Consider the following 25,766-nt stretch of genomic DNA (forward strand, 5'->3'; position numbering starts at 1 on the left):
CGTGCGGACCGGGCGGCGGGGCGGCGGGCGGGATCGGGGCGCGGGCTCCGGGGTCGGCGCGGCGGTGCCCCCAGCCGCGGGCACCTGCGGGCCCGGCTCGGCCGCGGCCCCCTCCCACCGCCGGGGCGCGGAGGCTGCGGGTCGGGGCTCGGCGCGGGGTGGGCGCCCGCGCCTCTGCGCGCTGCCGGCGTGGGGTGGCGCGGTCCCCGGAGGGCGTAGGGGGCGGCGAGTGGCCCGGGCCGGGCCCGCGCGAGGTCCGCTATCGGCGGGAGGCCGGGCTCGCGGTGCGGGCGCCCTGCGTGCTGCTGGCGCTGCCCGCGCGGGAGGGCAAGCAGCTGCTGCAGCAGCCCGGGCGCTGGAGCTGCGGATCCGGCGGTGACTGCAGAGGGGCGGCTGCCCGAGTCCTGTGCGCGGGCCTTGCAGGCTGCCTGAGGTCTGCAAACAATGCGGCGGTCCTTAGGCATGCTCACCTTTCTTCTGCCTCGTGTTGACAGCCCTTGTTCTGGTATTGTTCTGGCGTTGTGCTTTCTAACTCATCCCCGCCTTGCTAACTTCGGGGGTCATTTTGCTAACTATTTTATTTTTATCCTGACAAAACCGAGGAACCGCGTTAACATGTGCCACCGGGAAAGTAGACTCTGGAACAATTAATTTCCCTGTGGGTTTTCCAAACGTAGGTGCTGCTGAAATTATTGCAGTTCACAATTGTTTTTGTCAGTGGTAGGTTTTGCTTACTTTGATGTTATTTTACGTGTCCTACTTTTGCAGTTTTTTTTATTGCTTTAACCAAAACATTTCTCGGGTTTCTTGCCTTTTTCCCCTTCTTCTGAGTCTTTGATTATAAACTTAACCATGACTTGGCTAGGTACTTTTGTAAATTCTTTTTTCCCAAACTGGATGAACCTGCGTAAGCACCGTAGTTCAAGACCTAACTTGGCATTACAGGCTGTAGATTAATAGAGAAAGAAATGTGTATTCCTCTGAGTTTTATGGCTCAGACTCCAGATGAGAGGGCTGGCGAGGTCTAGGTAGATGTCTGGGCCATGTCTGCGCCCAGAAAACAAGGTGGTCCAGTACATACCCCCCGGAAGTGGTCTGCCTCCCGCACAGGGAAGCTGTTGAATGCCTCAGACAGTGGCAGTCTAGGTGTTAGGTGGGAAGGTTCTGATTTTCACCATATTGTAGCAGAGCCTGAAGATGTAAGCATTTCAAGGGCAGCTCTCAGCGTAGGCACTCTGCTTAGTCAAGCCTGCTAGAGTAAATATTTTAAAGGCCAAGTTGGCACTGGGCAGTTGATCCTAAAAATAAAGATGACTTGAACAGTTTTTAAGTGGAAACTTTTTTGGCTAGTTTGTTTTTATGTATAATTGTAAGGGATTTGGAATGTGAACGGCTTCACTAAGAGAATTTATGTTAATATGTTGAGAAAATGAAGATCAGAAAGTAGTTGGAGTATTTTTTTTTCTTTTTCTTTTTTTTTTTTTGGTTTTTCGAGACAGGGTTTCTCTGTAGCTTTGGAGCCTGTCCTGGAGCTCCCTTTGTAGACCAGGCTGGCCTTGAACTCACAGAGATCCGCCTGCCTCTGCCTCCGAGTGCTGGGATTAAAGGTGTGCGCCACCACCGCCCGGCTTGTATTATTTAATCCAAGATTTCAATGGTAGTCAGTTGATGGGTTCACTTCTAACCATTTTTTTTTTTGTTTTTTTTGTTTTTTTTTTGGTTTTTCGAGACAGGGTTTCTCTGTGGTTTTGGAGCCTGTCCTGGAACTAGCTTTTTTTTTTTTTTTTTTTTTTTTTTTTTTTTTTTTTTTTTCGAGACAGTTTCTCTGTGGCTTTGGAGCCTGTCCTGGAACTAGCTCTGTAGACCAGGCTGGTCTCGAACTCACAGAGATCCGCCTGCCTCTGCCTCCCGAGTGCTGGGATTAAAGGCGTGCGCCACCAACGCCCGGCTGGAACTAGCTCTTGAAGACCAGGCTGGTCTCGAACTCACAGAGATCCGCCTGCCTCTGCCTCCCGAGTGCTGGGATTAAAGGCGTGCGCCACCACCGCCCGGCACTTCTAACCAATTTGGTTACAAGGACTGCGTTTCAAGCAATTGTGCTTCACCACTCCAGCACTCCGGTAAAAATAGCTTAGACTTGTATAAAGAGAGTAATCCACAACAATGTTGCAAAGTGATAAACTGAATCAAATTCTCATTGTAACACTTGGAGTTCTCTGTGTAATAGGCAGTATTGATTGTTGCTGAAGACACAGGGATGGAGTCAGGCACTCTGACTGTTCTGAACAGCCGATTAAGAGGAGAGATACTTAAACAAACGATACTATCTCTCTATATTGTGAGAGAATGTGTGGAATCTGCCTGATTTTATGGAGAGCTTAAAGGACAGACACCAGCGCCAGGTGTGGTAGCATGTGCTTCCTTCAAATCCTATCTAGCATCTGAGAGGCAGAAGCAGGGGGATGTCTGGGTTTTAGGACAGCCAGTCTACGTAGTGAGACTTTTTCTCAAAGAACGATGAAATGAGAAAGTCCCCAGAGGTTAAATACCTGTTGATCTTTCACTGTGAATGTGATTCCCACATCAGTTTCCTTATTTGTTTAGCAGAGAGGATAGAACTTCCAAGTAGCTAGTAAGAGGATGATGGGTAGAAGGTCCAGGGAGGAGCTGTCTGAGAGCCTTGGCAACCTAAACGTGTTTTCATAACAGGGAAGGAAGGCATTCCATACAGAAGGCAGTCTCAGAACATGAGTATAGACCGAGAGAATGGGAACTAGTTTTATATACAAGTACTCGTGAATACCAGTGGTATATACTAATTACATAGGATGTGTCTGGGCAGTGTGAGTATATCCACTTTTGATGGCCGGAAATTGTAAACCTATTACTAAATCGTCTTTGTTGCTGTAACAGAACATCATTACCAAGGAAACTTTATGAAAGAATTTAATTTGGGTTCATGGTTTTATAGGGAAAGAGTCTGCATCAGGCGGGCAGGAGGGCAGGTGGGCGGGCAGGTGGGCGGGCAGGGCAATGTAATAGTAGTTGGGAACTTACAAGGTTTTTTGTAAATAGGGCATCTGAGTGTAGCCCTTCCTATCCTAGAACTCTGTAAGGCCCAGCTGACCCTCTTGCCACTGTTTCCTGAGTTCTGGGATTAAAGGCATGCACCACCACTGCAGGTGGAGAACTTCAGTCTTGATCTACCAGAATGAAGCAGATGGAGACAGAGAAATTGGAAATGGCTGGGCTTTTGAAACCTCAGAACCCACCCCTGCAGTGATGCAACTCCTCCAACAGGGCTGTACCCCCCAGTTTTTCTCAAACAGTTCCAAACTGGGGCGGGGAGGATCACACATCCAAATACACAAGCCTATGGGGAACCATTCTCGCTTAAACTACCACATACATTAATAGAAACTATTTGTCTGTTGTTATAGTTTTACCTAATACTCTTCAGTACTTATTTTCCAAGTGTCTATGCAATAAATTTTTAAATGTGTTTGTCTAGTTCTAAGTTACAAACAAAGACTAATATAGCACTCCTAGAGGTGTTTACACTTACTTTATGGATTCTGTTTTGTCATTCTTTATGCCCCCAACCTCTTTACATAGACTAGAAACTCCTTTATTGGTTGACTATTTTTTTGGTGACAGGCTCTCCTTGGCAGGCTTGGCTGGCCTGAAATTCCCTAGATGGACCAGACTGGCCTCTCTTTCTCTGGTTCTGCTTTCTCTGCACTAGCACCTCCAGCCTGCTGTTTTAAAGCTAGCTCGAGATGTTTTAGTGGGGCAGGATGTTGTAAATTGGGACTTCCCTTGAAACTGAGAAAAAAGTTCCGCGCTTATACTTCTCTGGTTAGCGTGGAGCTGCACATGCGTTGGTTTGTGAACCACCAGAAGCATATGACTAAGATGACAGTCCATGTGATGTTTGGGACAGCTGCGTTTGCAGTTCAGGATCTTAGTGCCATGAAAGTGGATGACATGGTTTTTAAAAAATCCAGAGGTTAGTTTGCAAATAAAAATGCTGATTGCAGGTGGTTTTTATGAGCACTAGGCAAGAAAGAAAATATGCTGGGTTTAATTCTCGGCAGTGAACCTGAGCCGGGGCAGGAAATGGCTGTGGTGAAGAGCCTACCTGATGATAATCACAGCTTGATTAGATGTGACATTTAATGAGAGGAAGTAAAGAGGAGAATGCAGCTTTCTGGTCGTTGGTTCATCTGCAGGAATTTTGAGAAGTAGTAGGTCATAAAACACTGGATACGGGATCTGAAAGATAGACATTTATGAAAGATCTTTGCAAGGTATGTACCCAGGTTTCCGTGTTCCGTAGAATGAGGTTTAGGTCTGAATTCTGCCGTTCACTAATTTGGCAACTGTGGGTTCATTGTTTAACCTTTTTGTAGTTTGGTTTGAGTCATAAAATAGAGATGTCTGTCTGGATAGACGTTAAAAAAATGTAAGCGAGAGACTGGATGCCTTGACACAGTGCTTGGCTTCTAAGACTTACTCACAAGCCAATTGCTGTAATTATTTGATTATATTGAACTCTAAAAAACAAAAAGCTCTGCTGGGTGTGATCGTAAACACTTTTAATTCCAGCACTGGGGAGGCAGAGCGTGGCAGTTTCTGTGAGTTCAAGGTCAGCCAGGACTGCGTAGTGAGGCAACCTTGTCTCAGAAAAATAAAAGGAACAAGGGGAAAACTCTAAAGATAACAAAACTGAAAATGGCAAAGAGAAAAATAACTCAAGCTATAGTCTAGTCTGCTGAGTCATTCATAGGCAGAGTTCAGTGAAGAATTACTACAGCAGCGTGCTCTGTGTGTGTGTGTGTGTATAAAATGAGTTTCTCACAGTAAGTAGTTCAGACTCTTGAGAGTACATAGTTAATTCTTACTGCCCAGAACAGAACAGAATCACCGAGCTCAGGTCTCGCAGTACGAATAAAGCAGACAGGCAAAGGGACTTGTTTTTCTTCACATCCCTTACTCATTTTCCTCCTAACAGACTTTAGTCTGTGTGTGTGGCGTGCATGCGTGCATCTGTGGTGCATGCGCATTTATGTGTGAGGCTAGGCCAGGTGGCATTGGGTGTCCTCCTCAGTCACTCTTCATCTTACTTGTTGAGATAGGGTAGGGTGTCGCTGGACTTGGAGTTCCGGGCCCTCCTGACTACGTACCAAGCGATGTGATGGCCCTGCAGGTGCACTGCACCGAGCTTTATTGCTTGGGTTTTAGGATGCTCAGGCTTGCAGGACAGTAATAATTAAATCATCTCTGTGGTTGGTTGTTTTTTTTTTACTCTTGGATTTTTTGGGGGCCCTCCACTCACCTCCCAAAAATCACACACAAAGACATTATTTCTTATGAATGCCCGGCCTTAGCTTCCTTGTTTCTTGCCAGCTTTTCTTAAATTGTCCTGTCCACCCTTTGCCTCTGGGCTTTTACCTTTCTCTATTTTCGTATATCCTTTCTTTCCTTCTTATTCCATGTCTGGCTGTGTGGCTGGCCCCTTGGGTCCTTGTTCTTGCTCCCCTCGATCCCAAATTTCTCCTTTCATTTATTCTCTGTCTGCCAGCCCCACCTATCCTTGCTCCTGCCTTGCTATTGACTGTTCAGCTCTTTATTAGACCAGTCAGGTGTTTTAGACAGGCAAAGTAACACAGCTTCACGGAGTTAAACAAATGCAGTTAAAAGAACGCAGCACATCTTTGCATCGTTAAATAAGTGTTCTACAGCATAAACAAATGTAACACATCTTAGAATAATATTCTACAGCACATCTCCCAGCCCCTTGTTCTTAAATCCTCAACAGACACAGCCATTATTTCATTTTTAAATGTTTGGTTTTTTTCAAAGAAAACTTTATTATTGTGTCTGCATATGATACATGAGCATGGGTGGGTCACAGCTGCGTGTGCAGGTCAGAGGGCACCCTTGTGGATTTGGTTCTCTCCTTCGCCCTTTCCGTGAGCTCCAGGGATCCATCTTAGAAAGTTAGACTTGTGTGGGGAACACTTTCCGAACGCTGAGCTTTCTAGCCGGGCCTTGTTCTTGTGCTGCTGCTGTGCTGAAGCACCATGGCCAAGGCAGTTTACGGAAGAGGTTGCTGGGGTTTACAGTTTCAGAGAGTGAGTCCGTGGCCATCCTGGCAGGGCACATGGGTGGCAGGCAGGCCAGGTGTTAGAACAGTAGCTGAGAACTTATGTCTCAAGCAGGAGTGGGGGTGAGGGGAAGAGGCAGCTCTGAACTGGGAATGGCTTGGATTTGGAAACCTCTGACCCGGGGACTAAGCATTTAAACATGGGGACCATTCTCATTCAAACCAGCATCCCCCCCCCCCCCCGGGCTCCCATACACTTGTAGCCGTATCATAATGCACAATGCGTTGAGTGCATCTTCTAAGTCAAGGGAACTTAATAGAAGTTTATTGGGGTCTTACGGTTTCAGGAGGGTTGGTGGGGAGAAGCATGGCAGCAGGCAGGCATGGTGCTGAAGCTGGTTCCGAGAGCCACATCTCATCCTAAGTACAGGACACAGAGAGAGCCAACCGAGAAGAGTGGGGGCCTTTGAAAGCTCAAAGTCCGTCCCGAGTGATACAGCTCCTCTTTTCAAAACGGTTTGCATCAGCTGGATACCAACCATTGAAGCATGTGAGACTGTGGGCAGTTCTCACTCAGAACACCACAGCCTTATCTTTAATAGAGTGCTTTATTCTTTAACAACTTCATGTAACCTCAGCTGCCTCCTCCCATGTGCCCTTGACCCCATCATGTTTGCGTCTGCTTTTTCTTCTTTTGTTAATTGACCCTGTCTAGTTAGTGCTGCCTGTTGGAATGGCGACCCGTCTTGTTGGCTTGCTCTTGTGTAGGTGACCTTAGCTGGAGTCAGTTTATGGGTTGATAGCCATCCATGTCCAGGGGACAGCTGTCCTCCCAGTCCCTGACTCTCCCATCTCCTGCTCCCTCTTCTGTGTTTCCTGAGCATTGAGCACAGAGTTTGACACAGATGTCCCATTTAGGGCTGGGCACTCAACAGTCTCTTACTCTCGACACTTTGACCAGTACTTTAAATGCTTACCACCTTCTAAGGAAGCTTTATGACCCAAAGTTGAGGACAGCACTAATCTGTGTAGTAGGGAGACCCCTCGCTCCCGGCTGCCCAGACCCGAAACAGTCACTCAGAAACTATCATTTGAATCACCACTTGGCCAATAGCTTAGCATATTTTTAGCTAGCTCTTACATCCTGAACTAACCCATCTTCATTAATCTGTGTGTCAACATGTGACTGTGGCTTACCAGCAAGGTTCCATCTGGCCTCTGTCTCTGTGGGGCTACATGGCTTCTCCTTGACTCTGCCTACTCTCTCTATATATATCTTTTCCAGCCTGGCTATATTCTGTTAAGCCATTGGCTGAAAGCAGCTTCTTTATTCATTAACCAATAAAAGCAACACATATACCAAATCTGAGTGTATAAAAGAAATATTTAGACGGTAGTTTGACAACATGAGCATTTAGCAGAAACCCTAGGGCCTGTTACCTACTTAGCCATGGGCTTTGGATCATGTTTTTTTTTTGTTGTTGTTTTTTTTGTTTGTTTGTTTTTTTTTTGAGACAGGGTTTCTCTGTGGTTTTGGAGCCTGTCCTGGAACTAGCTCTTGTAGACCAGGCTGGTCTCGAACTCACAGAGATCCACCTGCCTCTGCCTCCCGAGTGCTGGGATTAAAGGCGCCCGCCACCACCGCCCGGCGGCAATCTATTTTGTTGTTGTTTTTTTTGATTTTGGTTTTTCGAGACAGGGTTTCTCTGTACTTTGGAGCCTGTCCTGGAACTAGCTCTTGTAGCCCAGGCTGGCCTCGAACTCACAGAGATCCGCCTGCCTCTGCCTCCTGAGTGCTGGGATTAAAGGCGTGCGCCACCACCGCCCATCTTGGATCATGTTGACGATAGCAGGCGCTGATTCTTCTTGTGGAGTAGGCCTCAGGTTCATTCCTTCTAAGACCTCGGTGCCAAGCCATTAATAATATAATTGTAGAGGCTTTAATGGCAAGGGATCCCTGGTGACAGAGGCTAGTTAAACTGTGCGTCTCCTGAGTGTTTACATCGTACATCCCTTTGCTTGCTTTTGGGTGCTGAATATACGGATGTAAAATTTGTCGAAAAGTAAATTGGCCTTGTTTTTCTCTTGTATTCCCTGACAAGAACCTGGATGGTTCTTTTACTATGCCAGCTGAAAATTGTGGAGTATCTTTATTCTTCTACCCCATGTTGTCTGTCTCGAATTAATTACTACATTTGATTTTTCTCGCTACTAACTATTTAACCATGCTCTGTCTCAGTACCCACAACTGAAAAACAAGAGACCAAACCAAACCCCTTTGCCTGACTTGGTTTAGGCCCCCATCATCTTTCAAGTTAATCTTGTTACTTTCTTTCCTTTTCATTTAGTCTCTTAGTAATCAATTTTTATCTAACACGGAATGTGCGTGTGCGTGTGCCAGTTACACACGTACCAGATCTCCATGTCCTTTGGGTCTCAGTAGTTTGCGCGGTTTTCTTTCTGGGTCTGGAAGTTTCTTTCAAGGGAGAATGGTAACTCCATGCTAATGCTTTTGTTGTTGTTGACAAATGGCTAGTCAATTTATTTCTTCCTCACTGAGCATCGATGTCTTGCTTCTCTGAAGGGATTGGTTCACTTAAGTTGTTAAATTCACAGGCATAATTAGTGCTCCTAAGCTTTTTAAGGCCTGTGGGATCTGTCGTCAGCTGAGCACGATAGCACATGTGCTTGGGAGGCAGAGGCTGGCAGATCTCTGAGTTCAGGCCAGCCTGGTCTATGTGGTGAGCTCTAGGCAAGCCAGGGCTGCACAGGGAAAGAGTATCTAAAGGGAGTGGAGGTGTTTCTACTCCTAGTCTTGACTCTGGGAATCTGTCTCAGCCCCGCACCCCCGGTGGGCTCTGACTAAGGGTTTATCTATACCAATGAAACAGCCTTTGGTTTCCTGTTGATTTTTTTTTAATACTCATCATCAGTGATTTATATTCCTTATTATTTCCTGTCTGCTGTTTATTTACTTTGAATTCTGTTTCTCTCGACTTAATTGATATCCTGAGCTGGAAGCTTAGCTCATTTAAAATTTTTATCCTCCTGCAAAATAAAAGTTTAATTTTATAAGATTCTTTTTAAATGGTGTTTTTTTTTTTAAAAAAACATTCATATGTGTACCTATTGTGTGTATTGGGCATATTTTCACCTCACACCTTGCTGCTCTCCCTGTTCACTTTCCTGGTGTGTGTGTGTGTGTGTGTGTGTGTGTGTGTGTGTGTTTGAGTGTGAGTGCACGCTTGTGCCGAGCACATATCTGTATAAAAGCTAGCACCCACAAATAATAGAAAACATACTGTTTTGTCAGAGGTTGGCTTAATCTATTAGTGTGATTAGTTGCATCCTGTAAATGATAGAACTTTGTTCTTTATGGCTAAAAGTGATTCCTTTACGAACATTTGTCCAATTTTCTTACCCATTTTTCTACTGGACAACTAAGGAGATTGCATAATTTAGCTCTTGTGAGTAGTACTGTCGCAAACACTGGTGTGCAGTCTGTGTGATGCTGCCTGGGAGTCTGTGGGTGTGCACTCAGGATGATGTAGCTGACTGTGCAGAGGACGTGTGCCAATTCTTAGGAGCCCTCCACACCGACTTCCAGTGATGAGACCATGTGCGTCTCCACCCTTGGCCACAAGTCCCTTCTGTGTGCCCAAACCAGCATTTGCTGTTCTTGTTTTCCTCACAGCTGACATTCTGACGGGAACAAGGTGGGATCTCAGTGTGGCTTTGATTTGATGGCTAGTGAAACAGAACAATTTTTCATGTTTATTGGCCATTTAGTTTCATCTTTTTTAAAGAACTGTTCATCACCTTCTCTAGATACTGTTGGTAATTTGAGCCTACAGATTTTGGTATCTTACATCTTTGTTTACTGTTTTTTATTAAGATTTTTAATCGTTTATTTTGTGTGTGTTGTCTGTGTTTGTGCTTGCACACGAATGCACGTGGGATGTCCACAGGCAGGAACGGACACTGTGCGTGAGCCAGGATAGCTATAGGATTTGCTTGTCTCCTACCGTGTGAGTTCCTGGGGTCAACTCAGGTTGTCAGGCTTGGTGGCGAGCGCTGTTACCTGCTGAGTCATCCTGCTGGCCCCAGTTTAATTTTAGTAAGACATTTTATTAACCCTCAGCATGATCCTGTCTGTCTGTCCGTGGTGGATTAATTTTGTTTTCGAAGTCTCATTTTGTAGTGCTGAGTGGTCTGGAACTTGTGGTAATCCTTCTTACTCTCTTCGCAAGTGCTGAGATTACAGGCGTGTGCCACTACACTGGCATGGTTCTGGTTTACATGATTCACGTGCTCTTGTAAAGAATCCTGGGTGGAGTTGTGGACAGCGAGTGAAGCCAAGTTGGTTGCCAGCGTTAACTCTTTACTACCGTTTGGGTTTTGTCTTTATTCTTGTACTTAGTCTTCAGTGGTGTTGAAATCTTTCATTGTGGACTACTTGGTTTTCCAGCACTTCTTTCAGTCATTGCCCAATGCATTTTGAAGCTCTGCTGCTGTATGCTTTCATATATTTTAAGTTTCATGATCTCTGAATGAATTGGATTCCTTTCTCCAATTAGAGGTAGAGTTAGGGTCTCTCCTTATTTCTGATGATGTACTTTGGTCTGAAATCTACTCTCTATGGCCTGTGAGTTTCTTTTGATTACTATTAGTGTAGAATATTATTGTAATTATTTTTGGTTTTTGATTTATCTCATTTTTCTCAAGACAGAGTTTCTCTGTGTAGCCCTGGCTGTCCTGGAATTTGCTCTGTGGACCAGGTTGGCCTTGATCAGAGATCTTCCTGCCTCTGCCTCCCTAGTGTTGGGATCAAAGGCGTGTGCCATCATGCCCAACTTATTGTTTAAAGTTTTAGATTTTACTTATTAATTTGCGTATTTATGTATATATGCTTGTGTATGTATACACGTTGTGCGGACGCCAGAGGTCCTTGTCAGGTGCTTTTCTCAATAACTTTTCCACCCTGTTTTTTGAGACAGTGTTTCTTTTGTTGGTTAGATTGGCTGGCGATCACACACCAGGCCCAGAGATTTATGTGTCTAAGTGAGGTCCTGGCGGTAGCATCTTAACGCTGGCTTGCATTTTAAATTCACTTTATTATTTCTTCTGTTTAATTTGGACCATTTTCATTTATGGTTGTGATGTTGTTGGTTTGAAATCTACCATCTTACTTGCTCTTGTTTTTATTGAGATAGGGTCTCTCTGTGTAGCCCTGACTGCCCTTGCTTCCCTAGTGCTGGAAGCTGGGAATTGAACTCGGGTCTTCAGCAAACACAGTACTTGCTCTGAACTGCTGGGCCACTCTCCACTCCACAGCGCAATTTCCTTTCTGAGGTGCTGTGTGTCAGACCAGGGCACGGTGTCGGCCACGTCATAACAGCCGTGTCCCCAGCTTACTGCATTTCTTTATCCCCGTTTCCTTTCTTCCTAGTGTTTTATACACTCGCACATGCACACGCAGAGCTACATATATATTCTTTTCTCCTAAATCACTTCCCCCTTTATTCATAATGCCTTTTTTTTAAAGCCTCGTGTGCACAATTATCACATGTGCTCACTCATAGATGGTTTTTAAACATAAAGCAAAGAAAGCCAGCCTACAAACCACAAGCCCAGAGAACTTAGACAACAATGCGGACACTAAGAGAGACTTACATGGATCTAATCTACGTGGGAAGTAGAAAGTAGAAAAAGACAGGATCTCCTGAGTAAATTGGGAGCATGGGGACCTTGGGGGAGGTTTAAGGAGGGAGGGGAGAGGCAGGGAGGGGAGCAGAGAAAAATGTAGAGCTCAATAAATATCAATACAAAAACTGAAAAAAAAAGAATACTCAGTATGTCTTCGGATTAATTTTTTTATGTGTGTGTGTGTGTGTGTGTGTGCGTGTGTGTGCGTGCGTGCGTGCGTGTATGCGTGTGGAGCACGTGTACAGGCAGAGACAACCTGCAGGAGTCAGTTCTTTGTGTACTGCCTCCTGGGTTTGGACTTGAGTTCTCAGGCTTGGCCACAAGTCCCTTAACTCTCAGCCTCTCGCTGGCTCTGACTTCGGGTTTTGAAAAGTGCTGTCGTGGCTGTTAGGGCCTGTCATTTGATTTGTGCAGAGAATGTTCGTTCTAGTGAGGAGCCTATGCATTGGACTGATGTTGAATGGACTGTGGGTCTCCTTTGACGACCTGCGCACTGGTGAGAACGGGCTTCTGCAGCCTTTTCTCCCTTCCGGCCAGTCACTCACTGCTCAGTCACCATTCGCTGTCTGTACTCAGAACTGCTGTTGCTTCCTCTGGATTGACCTCTCGTACCAACCTCCTTCAGCTCTCCCTTCCCAGTCCCCTAAGAGAAGCCTGCTGCCCGGGCTTTTTAGGGTCCCATCTATATCTCACTCCAGTCTCTTTCCCTCTACAGGCGAAGGGAGGTCCTGGAGGCAGCGTACATTGGGTCTTGTTTGTTGTCAATCACTTAGTTACTGTGTGTGTGTATACCTGGGGAATCTAACCCACCTCACTCAGATAATCACTAGGGAAGGTCTTCCCTGCTGTTTAGAGACCGCCGTGTGCCTTTTTCTAGTTTTATTGCAGTATCTTTTGCTTCTCTTACTGTTTTCTTTTATGGCGACAGTATTTAGTCAACTACAGTATTTTGATTCCTTGTTTATTGTTTTTTTTTCCATTGTAGACTTCTTTTGTGGTTGCTGAGGCTTATAAAAACAATTTTGATTATAATTTTCTATTTTGAAGTAATAACACTTGAACATTATCACAGAATAGGAATGAACTAGAGAACAAGAAAACATACTAATATGACAACCACATTTTTATTTCTTTTCTTCCCTCAGTTTGAATTTTAGATAGCCTATTTTGTATCTTTCTATATCACCTTTTGCGTGTTAATATAGCTACTTTCTTGATTTACGTACTATGCATATCCATCAGAGCAGTCTGTCTTCCCAGGAGTCTGCATCCAAGCTCTTACCTTCAACAGGCAGAGTGAGATGATCAGCGTCTGTAAACCAGCGTTCTTACACTACTGTTTGCTAGTGTGCAGTCTGTAAGCCAGCGTTCTTACACTACTGTTTGCTAGTGTGCAGTCTGTAAACCAGCGTTCTTACACTACTGTTTGCTAGTGTACAGTCTGTAAACCAGCGTTCTTACACTACTGTTTGCTAGTGTACAGTCTGTAAACTAGGGTTCTTACACTGCTGTTTGCTAGTGTACAGTCTGTAAACCAGCGTTCTTACACTCCTGTTTGCTAGTGTGCAGTCTGTAAGCCAGCGTTCTTACACTACTGTTTGCTAGTGTACAGTCTGTAAACCAGCGTTCTTACACTACTGTTTGCTAGTGTACAGTCTGTAAACCAGCGTTCTTACACTACTGTTTGCTAGTGTACAGTCTGTAAACTAGGGTTCTTACACTGCTGTTTGCTAGTGTACAGTCTGTAAACCAGCGTTCTTACACTACTGTTTGCTAGTGTGCAGTCTGTAAACCAGCGTTCTTACACTACTGTTTGCTAGTGTACAGTCTGTAAGCCAGCGTTCTTACACTACTGTTTGCTAGTGTACAGTCTGTAAACCAGCATTCTTACACTACTGTTTGCTAGTGTATAAACACGCTTTAGAACAAACGAAGGTCCAGGATCTTGTGACGTTTGATTGGCACGTCTCTGGTTTCCTTTAAACAACAGAATAGTTCTCGGATCTATATTTGTATCTCGTGATTGATGCTTTTAAAGCTTCGAGGCCGTTATTTTGTCGAACATCTTCCTGTATTAGCTCGGCTGATGCTTCTTCATGTTTATAATCGGGATTCTTGGGGCAGGAATACCTCAGACGTGATTCTGTTCTCTCTCTCAGCATATGAAGAATCGAATGCTGTAATAATATTTCTGATTATTTGGTTGAGGAGCTCAGCTGGGTTTCTCCATCACAGCTCCACTTTGTTTGTTGTTGTTTCTTTTTCAGAGACTGGCAGGGCCTTCCTATGTCCTCAGGCTTCCTGACCTCCCCAGGTGACCCAGGCTGTGCTGTCACTGGGAAGCCTCCCCCTTAGCGCCTGCAGAGCAGAGACGACTGGTGTGTGCTGCCACATCCCGTACTAAGGTGGTTTTCCCTTGTTTTTTTTTTTTTTTCCCTTGGAATATCCTTTGTCTATTCTTTGACAGTTTCACACTTGTACACTGATCTCTTTATCAAACCCAGCTGTTACTGACACCCCGGCATGACTCTCTCCGCCTTCACAGCCTTTCCTCTTCTACTCCATCCTGCACAGCCAGTCCGTGTTTCATTCTGAGATTGTGTAGTTACTTGTTGATTTTAATAAGTTATTCTTCTGTCATTACACTATTTAAAAATGGTCATCAGAAGTTTTTTCTAATTCTGATTTATGTTTACTAAAATTTAATAAGGGCTTAAAAATTTAAATTGCATTTGTGTGTGTATCTTGTATATTAGGAGAATGGTGTACATGGGGAAGTCAGGAGATAACCCATGAGAGTGGGTCCTTTCCTTTCACTCTCTGGGTACCAGGGCTCAACCTGAAGTGGTCAGGTCCCCCTTGCCTGACCGGAATCCTTATAATAAAGTAAAACTTCTCTTTGATACTCAGTGTTAGTATGGACTCATTGATGGATAATTTCTGTGCCAAAGTTCCTGTGAGTCTTGGCACATTTTCTTATTTTATAAGTCAGCAAGATATTCTAGGATCGCTCTGTACTGGTTGTCCCGGCCCTGGAGACAAGTATTTATATAGGGAATGTGAAATGGGTTTAGAGATCTCATTGCTACTGAGGAATCACTGCTGCTAGGTCTGCCCAGCGGACACAGTTAAATGGATATGATATATATATGCGGGGATGGCCTGAAAGAAATCGTGAAGCTGAATATGGATTTACAATGTGGGAATTGTAGCTACAGCGCCAGCCGTTTGGGAGACCTCCTCTGACACATTGCAAGTGTGAGGTTTATGGGATCTTGTTACAGAAAAATAATAAAGAGGGCTGGAATTCACTCTACTGAGCCCTGAGTTCATTTCTCAGTTCTGAAGAAAGAAAGAGCCAACTCCACTATTCTTCAGATGACGAGACATTCTTGAGACGAAATAATTGCTTTATTGATCAACCCGATTCGAGGAATGGCCTAGATTTATTTTAGAGGAAGGCAACCAAACGGGAAAGGCTCTGGCTGTCTTCGCAGCTCTGGGGAGATATGTCTGTGCCTTCGGAGATGTTCTGACGTTGGCCGTGTCCAGCAGGCTTTGTAAAGGTGGCCCTCCCCGCATTCCCTGCCACGGTGTCCCTCGGCCTTCGCCGGCCGCTCCTTGCCTCGGTCAAGTGTGCGTCACTTCGCCGAGCTTTTTCCAGAGTTCATTTTAGTGATCTCTGTCCTTGTGCTTTATGACCCTGCTTTGACTTCAGATGCTTTATAAGGGAATGAAGTTGATGCCCATGTTTAGTTTGCCATCTTTTCTCCTAAAGTTTGAAATATTTAAATCTTATTCTTACGTTAGTGGGGAAGATTGCTTTGCGGATAAGCGTGCTTGCTGTGTAAGAATGAAGCCTGAGTCCAGACACCAGTCCCTCTCTAAGTGGCCGGGTGTGACGCTACTCTGGGACCTGTAGTGAGGGTTAGTAAGACCCTTCTCGAGGAATAAGAGAGTGACAGAACAGGAAAACCCGTGTCCTCCTCTGGCCTCTTGTGCATGCACAGATATACATAGCCATATACATGTGCTCACATACAACATACACTAACACACATACACACATGTATTTTCATACAAATCACTCTTGTAGTAATACAGTTATTTGAACTTTGTTGAGCATTGGTTTTCACAGGTGAAATTCTGTAGTGGATAATCTGGGCCAAGTGAATGTGAAGTAAGGAGGAGGGAAACGCTGTGGAAGGAGATGGCCTGTTAGGGGTAGAAGCAAGCACCTTACATGTGTGTTAGGTGTGTGTGCAGTCAGAAGCACGGGTAGTTGGATGTGCATGCACAAGAGGCCAGAGGAGGACACGGGTTTTCCTGTGTGGATGCAGTAAATCTACAGCCAGTTTGTGAAAGGAAGACCTTCTGTTTGTAGCCAGATAAGCATTTCTCTTTTTCTTTTAGGCACTGGGAAATGATTACCTGTTTTAAAGGAATGAAATCAGTGTTTTTAAGTACTGAAATGAAATAAGGAATGGGTCTGAGTAGTGGGGAGTGAGAAACACCGGGCACGCACCAGTTGTGTGGAGTGGGCCGGGGAGGTGTGGGAATGGCTGGCTGTGTGGTGAGTCGCCTTCCTGCTTACTGACTGTTCCTGTGTCAGACATGGGGGGGGGGGACGAGAGCAGGGGGGCTGGAAGATAGACTCTAGGGCTCCCACCTTGGAGACTGAGTGCACAGTACTGAGGGCTAGGAAAAACAGCCGAGGCTTTGGAGATGCTTTCTTGGGAGACTAATTCCCAGTTTTGTAGTGCTGCTGTTTAATATCTTGAGTTTATAGGAAGGATGGAAACCGTGTCTTTCACTTCCTTCTGTTAGAGACGACGGAAGTTAAAAGCACAGCTGCTGCCAGTTTATAGTTCCGTCTTCCAATGTTAGACTTTACTTTTTAGTTGTTTTAGTATAAAATACTGAGTTTATTTATTGAAGAAAAAAGAGGCTGAAAAGCAAATACAGTTGGGCTGGAGAGGACATCTCATCTGGGGAAGAGCCTCATCCTCACACAGATAGTACGGGGGAGTATACCTGTAATCCCAGCATCTGGAGGAGGTGGCCCAACAGAAGTTCAAGGTCATCCTCACTTCCTAGTAAATTTAGGAGCAGCCTGGAACATGAGCTCTACCTCAGAAGCAAAAATGAAAAAAGTCAAACAGTGAATGTAGGAGTTCCTAAGTAATTGAATAAGATCACAGACTTTTCTTCCAGTAAATGAAAAAGGGGGGAATGGATGTGGGAAGATGGTGAGAGGCTGAGACAGACTGGGGTTGGGTGGAGAGACAGACTGAGGTACCAGATGAAGACTACAACTCTGTGCTAAATGTCTAAAAAAAGTAGTGAGCAAGAAAAGTGAAATACAGGGAAAGGCGCTAATCCTGGTCACCTGCTCGAAGCGAGATAAACGCGGAGTCACAGAGAAGCATCCTGAGAGGCCGGTAGGCAGCCGCATAGTCAGGGATCGCTCTTGAGATGACCCTGCCCGGAAATGCTGCACTCCGCAGAGTCAGAGCAGGGCTGGAGCCAGGGCTGGTGAGGGCGGGCTGCCTCCTGACTGCCGCCCCGCACGGGGCCCTCGTGACCCCAGGATTGCGGCACCTAGACGTTAGCGCTCTCTTTTGTTTGTCTTTGGATTATAGGAAAGTAGACTAAAATCAGTAAGCCGTTCTCAAAGTGAAGTTTGTGTTTACGGTGTGCATATCCAAGCGCAGAAACCAACGTGGTCTAAGCTCTGTGGGGCCGGCAGGTACTGTTTGAGAGAACCGATTGACTGTCAGAGTAAGTAGATCTCAGAATAGCCCCCTCCGTTTTAGACATTTCAAAACGGGGAGGCAGCTTCGCCCATAAGCTGCTGGAACATTCTTCCCTGTCTGGCAGCCGAGGTGTGTTGTGTCTTCAACAAGAGATCTTAGCATCTAGTTATGGTGGCAGCCAAGAGTGGATAAAAACAGTAGTGTTTGCTGTTTGGGGGTGGGGAGTGGAGGGTGGAAGGGCTGCGGGGCTTCCTTACTAGTAATATTCATAGTTAGGTATCCCATGCCTGGCATTGAAATTTTAATTTAATAACTCATGTCTGCTGGGCGGTGATGGCGCACGCCTTTAATCCCAGCTCTTGGGAGGCAGAGGCAGGCGGATCTCTGTGAGCTCAAGGCCAGCCTGGGCTACAAAGCTAGTTCCAGGACAGGCTCCCCCGCTCCAAAAAAAAAAAAATAATAATAATAATCAAAAACAACCCGTATCTTCTAGGGGGAAATGTTATCTACCTGTGCAGGGTACTTGTGTTTAAACGCCCTTAAAAAAAAAAAAACTATTTTTAAATTAGTTTACAAAGTAGTGGGCTTTCATACAGCTTTAATTTTCAGTTGTCATTGATTGGTGTGTAGGAGATCTGTTTTTTTTTTTTTTCCTGTGTTAAATTTGCTTTTTGACATGTTGCAGAAATCGCCTATCAGTTCTCACAGTTTTCTGGTGGGAGTCTCTAGGGTCTCTTATGTGTAGAATCATGTCATTCACAAATAGAAATTCTTTTCCTGTTTGTATCTCTATTTGCATAATTGGGATGTATTTTTGGTGTAGCGACGCTGAATATGAGTGGAGGAAGAAACTGGACGCCCTTGGTTTGTCCCTAATGCTGGAACACCAACACCTGCTCTTTTCCGAGCTTATTTTACTTGGAATAACGTTTCATCCATTATGCTAAAATAGTGGTTTTTGTTGGGTTTTGCTTTTGTGGTAAGGTTTGTTTCCTGGAGGCAGCAAGTAGACGGTTCATGCTTTTTGATCTAGACCTATTGAGACCACTAGATTGTTACTGTTGAAAGGTGTGCATTGGACATTGAGACCACTAAATTGTTACTGTTGAAAGGTGTGCATTGGGACATTGAGACCACTAGATTGTTACTGTTGAAAGGTGTGCATTGGGACATTGAGACCACTAGATTGTTACTGTTGAAAGGTGTGCATTGGGACATTGAGACCACTAGATTGTTACTGTTGAAAGGTGTGCATTGGGACATTGAGACCACTAGATTGTTACTGTTGAAAGGTGTGCATTGGGACATTGAGACCACTAGATTGTTACTGTTGAAAGGTGTGCATCGGTTCCTGCCATTTTGTTGATTTTTGTCGTGTTTGGTTTCTTCTTCTTTTCTTAACTATTAACGTAGTGTGGTTTATTCTTTCCTTTGGCTTCACGGGCGGCTTTGTTTTCTTTCTCAGCTTGAGAATTCCTTCAAGTATGTTCCGTAGAGCTGGCTTAGTGGTCATAAATTCCTTTAGGCTATTTTTGTCATGGAGAGCTTTTATTTTTCCTCTGGTTGTGACAGACAGCTTTGCTGGAGCAGCTCTGGGCTGGCATTGTTTGGTCACGCAGTGCCTTCCTTGCTGCCTGCAGAATACGTTCTGCTGTGTGTATTTAGCCTGGCAGTGATGGCAGGTGACAGGGGTTCTTTTCCTGCTCTGTCGGTTGGGGTACCGCATGCTTCCTGTATGTGGACTGATATCTCCTTCCCTAACTCTGGGAAGTTTTCTGTCATAATTCTTTTTTAGAGATGCCTTCTTTGCCTTTGGAAATGGATTCTCCTATGCCTCCCCACAGATTCGGTCTTTTCCGATGATCACGTTTGTCTTATTCCTCTACCTTGTCTTCAAACTGAGGTATCCTGTTCTTTTCTTGGTCTGTTCTATCAGTGAGATTTGGAGGGTTTTTCCTTAGTATTTTCCTCATTTCCAGCATGTCAGATTCTTTCAATATTTATATCTGCTTTTTAAATTTATTATTAAAATTATTAAATTCATACCTTACAATATCTTTCTTCAGTTTGTTTAAAAATGTAAAGGAAACCTTAGGGTTTATTTTTGGACTTGTTTGAATGTACTTTAATAATTATTTTGAGTTTCTTGTCAAGGATTATACTTAACTCACCATCACTGGGTGTCATTACGATAGAATTAATTATTTTTAAAGGAATCATGTTGTCTTGGTTTTTCATGTTTGTCTGTGTTAGAATTACATATTTAGTGTTTCCTTTGCTTGCCTTTCCCCCCACAGCAGCTGTGTTCTATCAGTTGAAGTATTTGCAGTATTCACGTGTGGTCCAGAGCCTAGTTCTCCACTCCGGGGTTGCAGGCACATGCTATCATCTCTGACCGCTTTCCCGAGGGGATTAGGTGTGGAGACCACTCCAGCTTGAGGTCAGCGTGGGGCAGGCAACAGAGGTCCTCTGACTCAGTAACTGCTGCAGGGTGAACATGGACCATCCTCAGACCTTAGTGGATATGGGCCAGGGTAAGGATTAAGTACATGAGCTGCGCCTGTAGTGCCAGCTACCAGGAGGCAGACGGTGAGGGTTCCCGAGTCCAGGAGTCCAGGCAGGAGACCATTCCAAATCTAAAGTTTAGAGAGGTTAGGGCATGTGCAGGAAACGACTCCGAAGTTTGCTCTTTTACTCTCGGGAGCCCGCCACCCAGCTCCCAAGTAACGCACACACCAGTCTTGCTACTTGTGAAGATCAGACCTTAACCTGACTTGTTTCTAACTGGCTTTTCTTGAATTATCTCGTCTACCGTTTGCCTTTGGGCTTTTTTCTCTTCTTCTGTGTATGTGTATCTTACTTTCTCTCTTACTCTGTGGCTGGCTGGCTGCTGACACCCTCCTCTCCCTGTTCTCTTGCTCCTCCCTCCTACATTCTCCTCCTACTACCCCCTGCCTGCCGGCTCCGCCTGTCCTTCCTCCTGCCTTGCTGTTGGTGGTTCAGCTCTTTATTAGACCAGCAAAGCCATACTTACTTCATAATAGCGCCACTTCCTGTGAGGTTATGGGGCCAGTTACATTCAGACCACCACAGAGCACGTGCACACAGAATACTCCTGTACACTGAATGAATCAATAAAGGTGCTTTAGACAGGCAGAGTAACACAGCTTTACAGAGTTAAACAGATGCCACCTTTACATCATTAAACAAGTGCTCCACAGCATAAACAAAAGTAACGCACCTTAGACTAATTTTTCATGCCCAGAAGCCCAGGAACAGTGAGGCTGTGAGGTTGGTGGCCCTCACGAGCCCCCCTCCCCACAGTGCCACCTAGAACTGGCTAGAGCCACAGGGTCTGAGGACGCCACCTTTCAGTTCACCACAGCTGTGCGGGAACGCGCCCCACTGGTATTTTCCTTTCTGTCTGTTCATTTCCGTCCTTGCATGGATTCATCGTGGTGGGTTTGGCTTTTGTCTGTACCCTCAGGTTTTTAGGACCGTGGTTTACATTTTTAAAGCACCTTCAGCTGCTTCTCATTCACTTCCCTTCTTATTCCCACTTCTTTCTCACAGTCTTTTTTCGCTTCTTGATTATAACCGTCCTTAGTCCTTAGCTTTAGCAGTCTCTAAAACCTGGGCACCCCAACAGTATCCCTTCTTTCCCTTCTAGCACTTTATTTACCTAGAAATGTTCTTTTCAAAATTATTGAATACTTGCTCCTTATCTTCACCCACCTTACATCCCTCCCACTTTTAATCTAATCCTATTATTTAATATCTGAGGATGCTATGTTCTACTCTAGATTGTTTATCCAGACATTTTGATGACGATGCATAGTTAGTAATTTTTAATGTTTAGATAAAATCAAGTAAAAGAAGTTTGGTTGATTGGATAAATTACATGGAATGCTTCTCTCTCTCTCTCTCTCTCTCTCTCTCTCTCTCTTTCTTTCTCTCTTTCTCATTTTGAGACAGGGTTTCTTTGTATCCCTGACTCTCCTGGAACTCACTCTGTAGACCAGGCTGGCTTCGAACACACAGAGATCCACCTGCCTCTCCCTTTGGAGTGCTTGGATTAAAGGTGTGCGCCACTACTACCCAGCCTAGTTATGTTTCTGTTGGTGACAATAAGATCATATGTATATTTGGGTCAAGCTTGGCTGATGCTTTCTTGTGGGTGAATCGGTAGTAAAACCACTTGAGTGGATCATACTCCATAGTTGAGTTTTCCAAGTATCACATCCACCAAAACACAAAGACTTAGTCGCACATATTGTGATTGGGTATTTGGAGGACTTTCCAGGCCTTGGAAATAAAATACAGCAAAGAATTCTAAGACTAGTCGGGGTTTTTTGAGAACAGGCTGAAATTCAGAAAGCCTAAAATAGAAAAAGTTAACTCTCAAGGACCTGTAAACTCTTTTCCTGGCCCATCTGGAAGCCCAACGGAGTAATAATAGAACCGCAGCTGTCGGGATGGCAAGATGGCTCGGCCGTTCAGAGCTTTTTCGGGGAACCTGAATGCAGTTCCCAGCACTACCTGGCAGCTCACAGCTGTCTGTAACTCTGGTTCCAGGGTTCCAAAGTTCTCTCCTGGACCACATGCATGTAGTGTGATGTTCTGCTCTTTGGAGTTTTTGAGGGATCCGCTACCCAGCTCCCACACAAATCACACAAGGAATCTTATTCTTTGTTATAATTGCCTGGCCTTAGCTTGGCTTGTTTCTTGCCAGCTTTTCTGTTTACCTTTTGCCTCTGGGCTTTTTCCTTCCACGTGTCTTACTTTCACCCTTACTCCACGGGTGGCCCCTTGCTCCTCCTCCTCCTTGTTTCTCCCTCTGTTTACACTCTGTCTGCCAGCCCTGCCTATCCTTGCTCCTGCCTTGCCCTTGGCCATTCAGCTCTTTATTAAGTGTTTTAGACAGGCAAAGAATCACAGCTTCACAGAGTTAAACAAAGGCAGCATACACAAAAGCACCACACCTTAAACTAATATCCCCAACACACATGGCGCACGTCTTAGCGGGTTTCTGTGCTGCGAAGACATCATGACTATGGCCACTCTCACAAGGAAAACATTTAACTGAGGGCTCCCTTACCGTTTGAGAGGTTCGGTCCATTACCATTGCAGGAAGCGTGGATACAGGCAAACTGATGTGGTCCTAGAGAAATAGCTGAGAATCCTACATCTTGTAGGCAACAGGAAGTCAGCTGAGACACTGCTTGGTATCCCGGGCATAGGAAACCTCAAAGCCCGGTCCCACAGTGGCGTGCGTCCTCCAACAAGGTCACACCTACTCCAGGACAGCCATACTTCATAATAGTGCTACTCCCTGTGAGGTTATGGGGCCAGTTACATTCAGACCACCACAGAGCACGTGCACACAGAATACTCCTGTACACTGAATGAATCAATAATAAAGAAAAATTTGAAAAGGTCTGAGTATTTTGTTAGTCCCCACCCCCAAACCCAGATAGGGTTTCGACTGTCTGGTAGACCAGGATGGCCTCAGCTCACAGAGATCCACCTGTGTGCGGGGTGTTGGAATTAAAGGTGTGCCACAGTGCTGTCTCTAGCACAGGTGTTTTTGTTACTCTGAGTTCACGCTTGCCCGTGATTCCCCTTAGAATGGGTGTTATCCTCTACTTTGCATTGCTTCCATTCCGGAAATTAAAAATTAAACATTTCTTTTTTTGAACTGTCAAAATAGAGAATGGAATGGATAGCTGTTTCTCAGATCACTTTTTAATTTCATTTTCTATTCCAAAATTGGAGCAGTTTTTAGCATACAGTGTATTTTCTACAACCTTTCTATGTGATCTCTTCATTCTAGGTGAAAACATACAAACATTGAAGCTGAACCTGTGGGGGGGAACGCGAGTCAAATAATCCAAGCTGACTCCGGAAAGAGTGTTCTAAGGTGTTCCTTTATTAAAGGAACGGGGTCCAGCCTCAAGGTGTGGAGTGTGGGAAGAAGAGAGTCAGCTGGCTTTCTCTGGGCCCCCAAAAGTCACGCCCCAACCTGGTCCAGCCGACCAAAGGCCGTTGGCTGATGGAGGTTCCCATGGAAATGTTAATGAAATTGTAACAACTTCTAGACCACACCAGTGAATTCCATAGTGCTCACACCTTATTCCTTCTGTCAACGTGTGTTTTATTTCTTTCCCCAGCCTCAGAACCAAGGTGAAGAAAAGTGTTTGAGCCTTAGTATTTACTAGTCTTTTCAGAGGTAACTGTTAGGTGTAGCATGCAGGGGAGGAGTTAGACTAGGCTTGGGAGGTTTTAGTTTACTAGTCTTTTCAGAGGTAACTGTTTAGGTGTAGCATGCAGGGGAGGAGTTAGACTAGGCTTGGGAGGTTTTAGTTTTACTAGTCTTTTCAGAGGTAACTGTTAGGTGTAGCATGCAGGGGAGGAGTTAGACTAGGCTTGGGAGGTTCTAGTTCAAGTCATTTTATTGCACCTTTTAGGTCTGCAGATTATCCTGTTTTGGTGGGTTAAGTTATATGTCAGTAAATCAGGCATAGTTGTTATATTTTATATCTTTTAATGTTAAAAGGTGTGTGCTTGTGTCCACCTTGGGGGGTCTATGAGTCAGTTTCGAGTCTCGTCCACATTCATTTGTGATGGTGCTTCGGTTGGTAACTTCTAAATTTCTTTATAAACCCTTGTGTTTAATATAGTCAAAGAGCTGGTATGGTAGTGGCCTAAACCTTGATTCCACTGGGGTCAAACCACCCTTTCACAAGGGTCACATATCAGACATTACACTACGATTCATAACAGAACAAGATTAGAGTTATGAAGTAGCAAGAAAACAGTTTTATGGTTGGAGGTCACCACATGAGGAACTGTTGCCGGTGGCAGCAGAAGAGGAGTTAAGAACCATTGTGCCCTAGGTTCCTTAAAGGCACTGGACTTTTCTCAACATATTTAAGCCTGGGGTTGGGGTCATAGGTAGATAAGTACGTGCAGAAAAAGTGAACATGTAATAGAAGCACAGACAAAGATCATTTGAAAGTCTTGAGTGGAGGGATGAGGGGGGAAATTTGTGGGTAAAGTAGAATTAGGAGACGGCTTACGAGGTTCTGTTTTGGGAAGAGGAAATACTAATTTTGGTGTTGAGGCAAAAAAGCTTAGAAACATGACATTGTGGAGAGGGGAGGGGAGGGGAAAGGAGAGGAGGGGAGAGGATTGTGTGGCACTGTTGACTGATAGGTTAGAGTCAGGCAGTGCACTCAACACAGACGGGAGCGATAAAGGTTACAGAAAAGGTAGGATGGTGAGATCACAGGACCCGAGCAGATTTACAGGACATTGTCTTCAGAACACATTCCATCTTGTGCCACACTGAGTCTCACGTAGTTAAAGGAGATTGGTCTAGTAGTTTTAGTGTGTTAGTAAAGTCATACACGGTTGGAGCTGTTGGTTTAGTCTGTTATTTTGTGGGCTGCAGGGTTAGCGCTGGTGACAAGCTCAGGTGCAGAGAGCTTGGTAACTGAAGAGGAGACAGGGCTCAGTGCCATCTGATGTAGAACCCTCCCGGTGCGCACTTGGTCATTGGCATTTCTCCAGCCCTCCTCTGCAGCCATGGCAGTGATAGGTGCCCAGGGAGATGCCAGGAAGAGCATGGCCCCCTTTTCCCAAGGGTTTACCTTAAGTCAGGTGACCTGTACGGCTATGTTGTTTGTATGTTAGTTGCCACACTTCCTCCTCGGTGTGAACAGAGAGACAAACTCCCCCGCTTTATTTATTTCTAATGGGTGAACACTCAGTAGAAAGACTTTATTTTGGAGGAAGATGATGAATGGAGAAAAGCCCAGAATGGGAATAAAAGGCACAGAGTGTCAGGTGGGAATAATTATTCTCTGAGCCCAGTGAGGCATGCTAGAACATGACTTGGTTCAGGAATAATGAGGAAAATACATTGTGTTTATTAATAGTTCATGGAGATTTGAAGCACAGAGAGTAGTTAAAAATCCGGCTTTTTAAAAACATAGACCTGTGCAAAGAATATTCCTCCTGGTCATTATTAGGTTGATAGTAAAAGCACCCTTCACCCACTTTCCCTTCTATAGTCGTCTTCTCTCGCTGCGAGCTAACCTTTGGCCCCATAAATGTGAAGGTTTACTCATTAAAGAACAGTTTCAGATATTTTGATAGATGTGGTGATTAAGCTCATATCACCGAGAATTAGC

General features: G+C 44.9%; 1 protein-coding gene across 4 annotated transcripts in view; it reads left to right on the forward strand.

Moving 5' to 3' along the window:
- Positions 1-25,766, forward strand: part of LOC121459036 (protein PHTF2) — a 91,838-nt gene that overhangs the window by 159 nt on the left and 65,913 nt on the right. Inside the window, exon 2 of one of the 4 annotated variants that reach the window (XM_041668528.1) lies at positions 14,083-14,220. The exons of 2 other annotated variants lie outside the window; for them this stretch is intronic. The gene's annotated coding sequence lies outside the window, so the exon portion shown is untranslated. Of the gene's footprint in view, positions 1-14,082; positions 14,221-17,469; positions 17,597-25,766 lie in introns of those variants that run through there. One more of the 4 variants, XM_041668529.1, reaches the window with a different exon arrangement.

The sequence above is a fragment of the Microtus oregoni genome, unplaced genomic scaffold, assembly GCF_018167655.1.
Source record: "Microtus oregoni isolate MIOR12 unplaced genomic scaffold, Mior012 000018F_ref0000195, whole genome shotgun sequence".
Lineage (NCBI taxonomy): Eukaryota > Metazoa > Chordata > Mammalia > Rodentia > Cricetidae > Microtus > Microtus oregoni.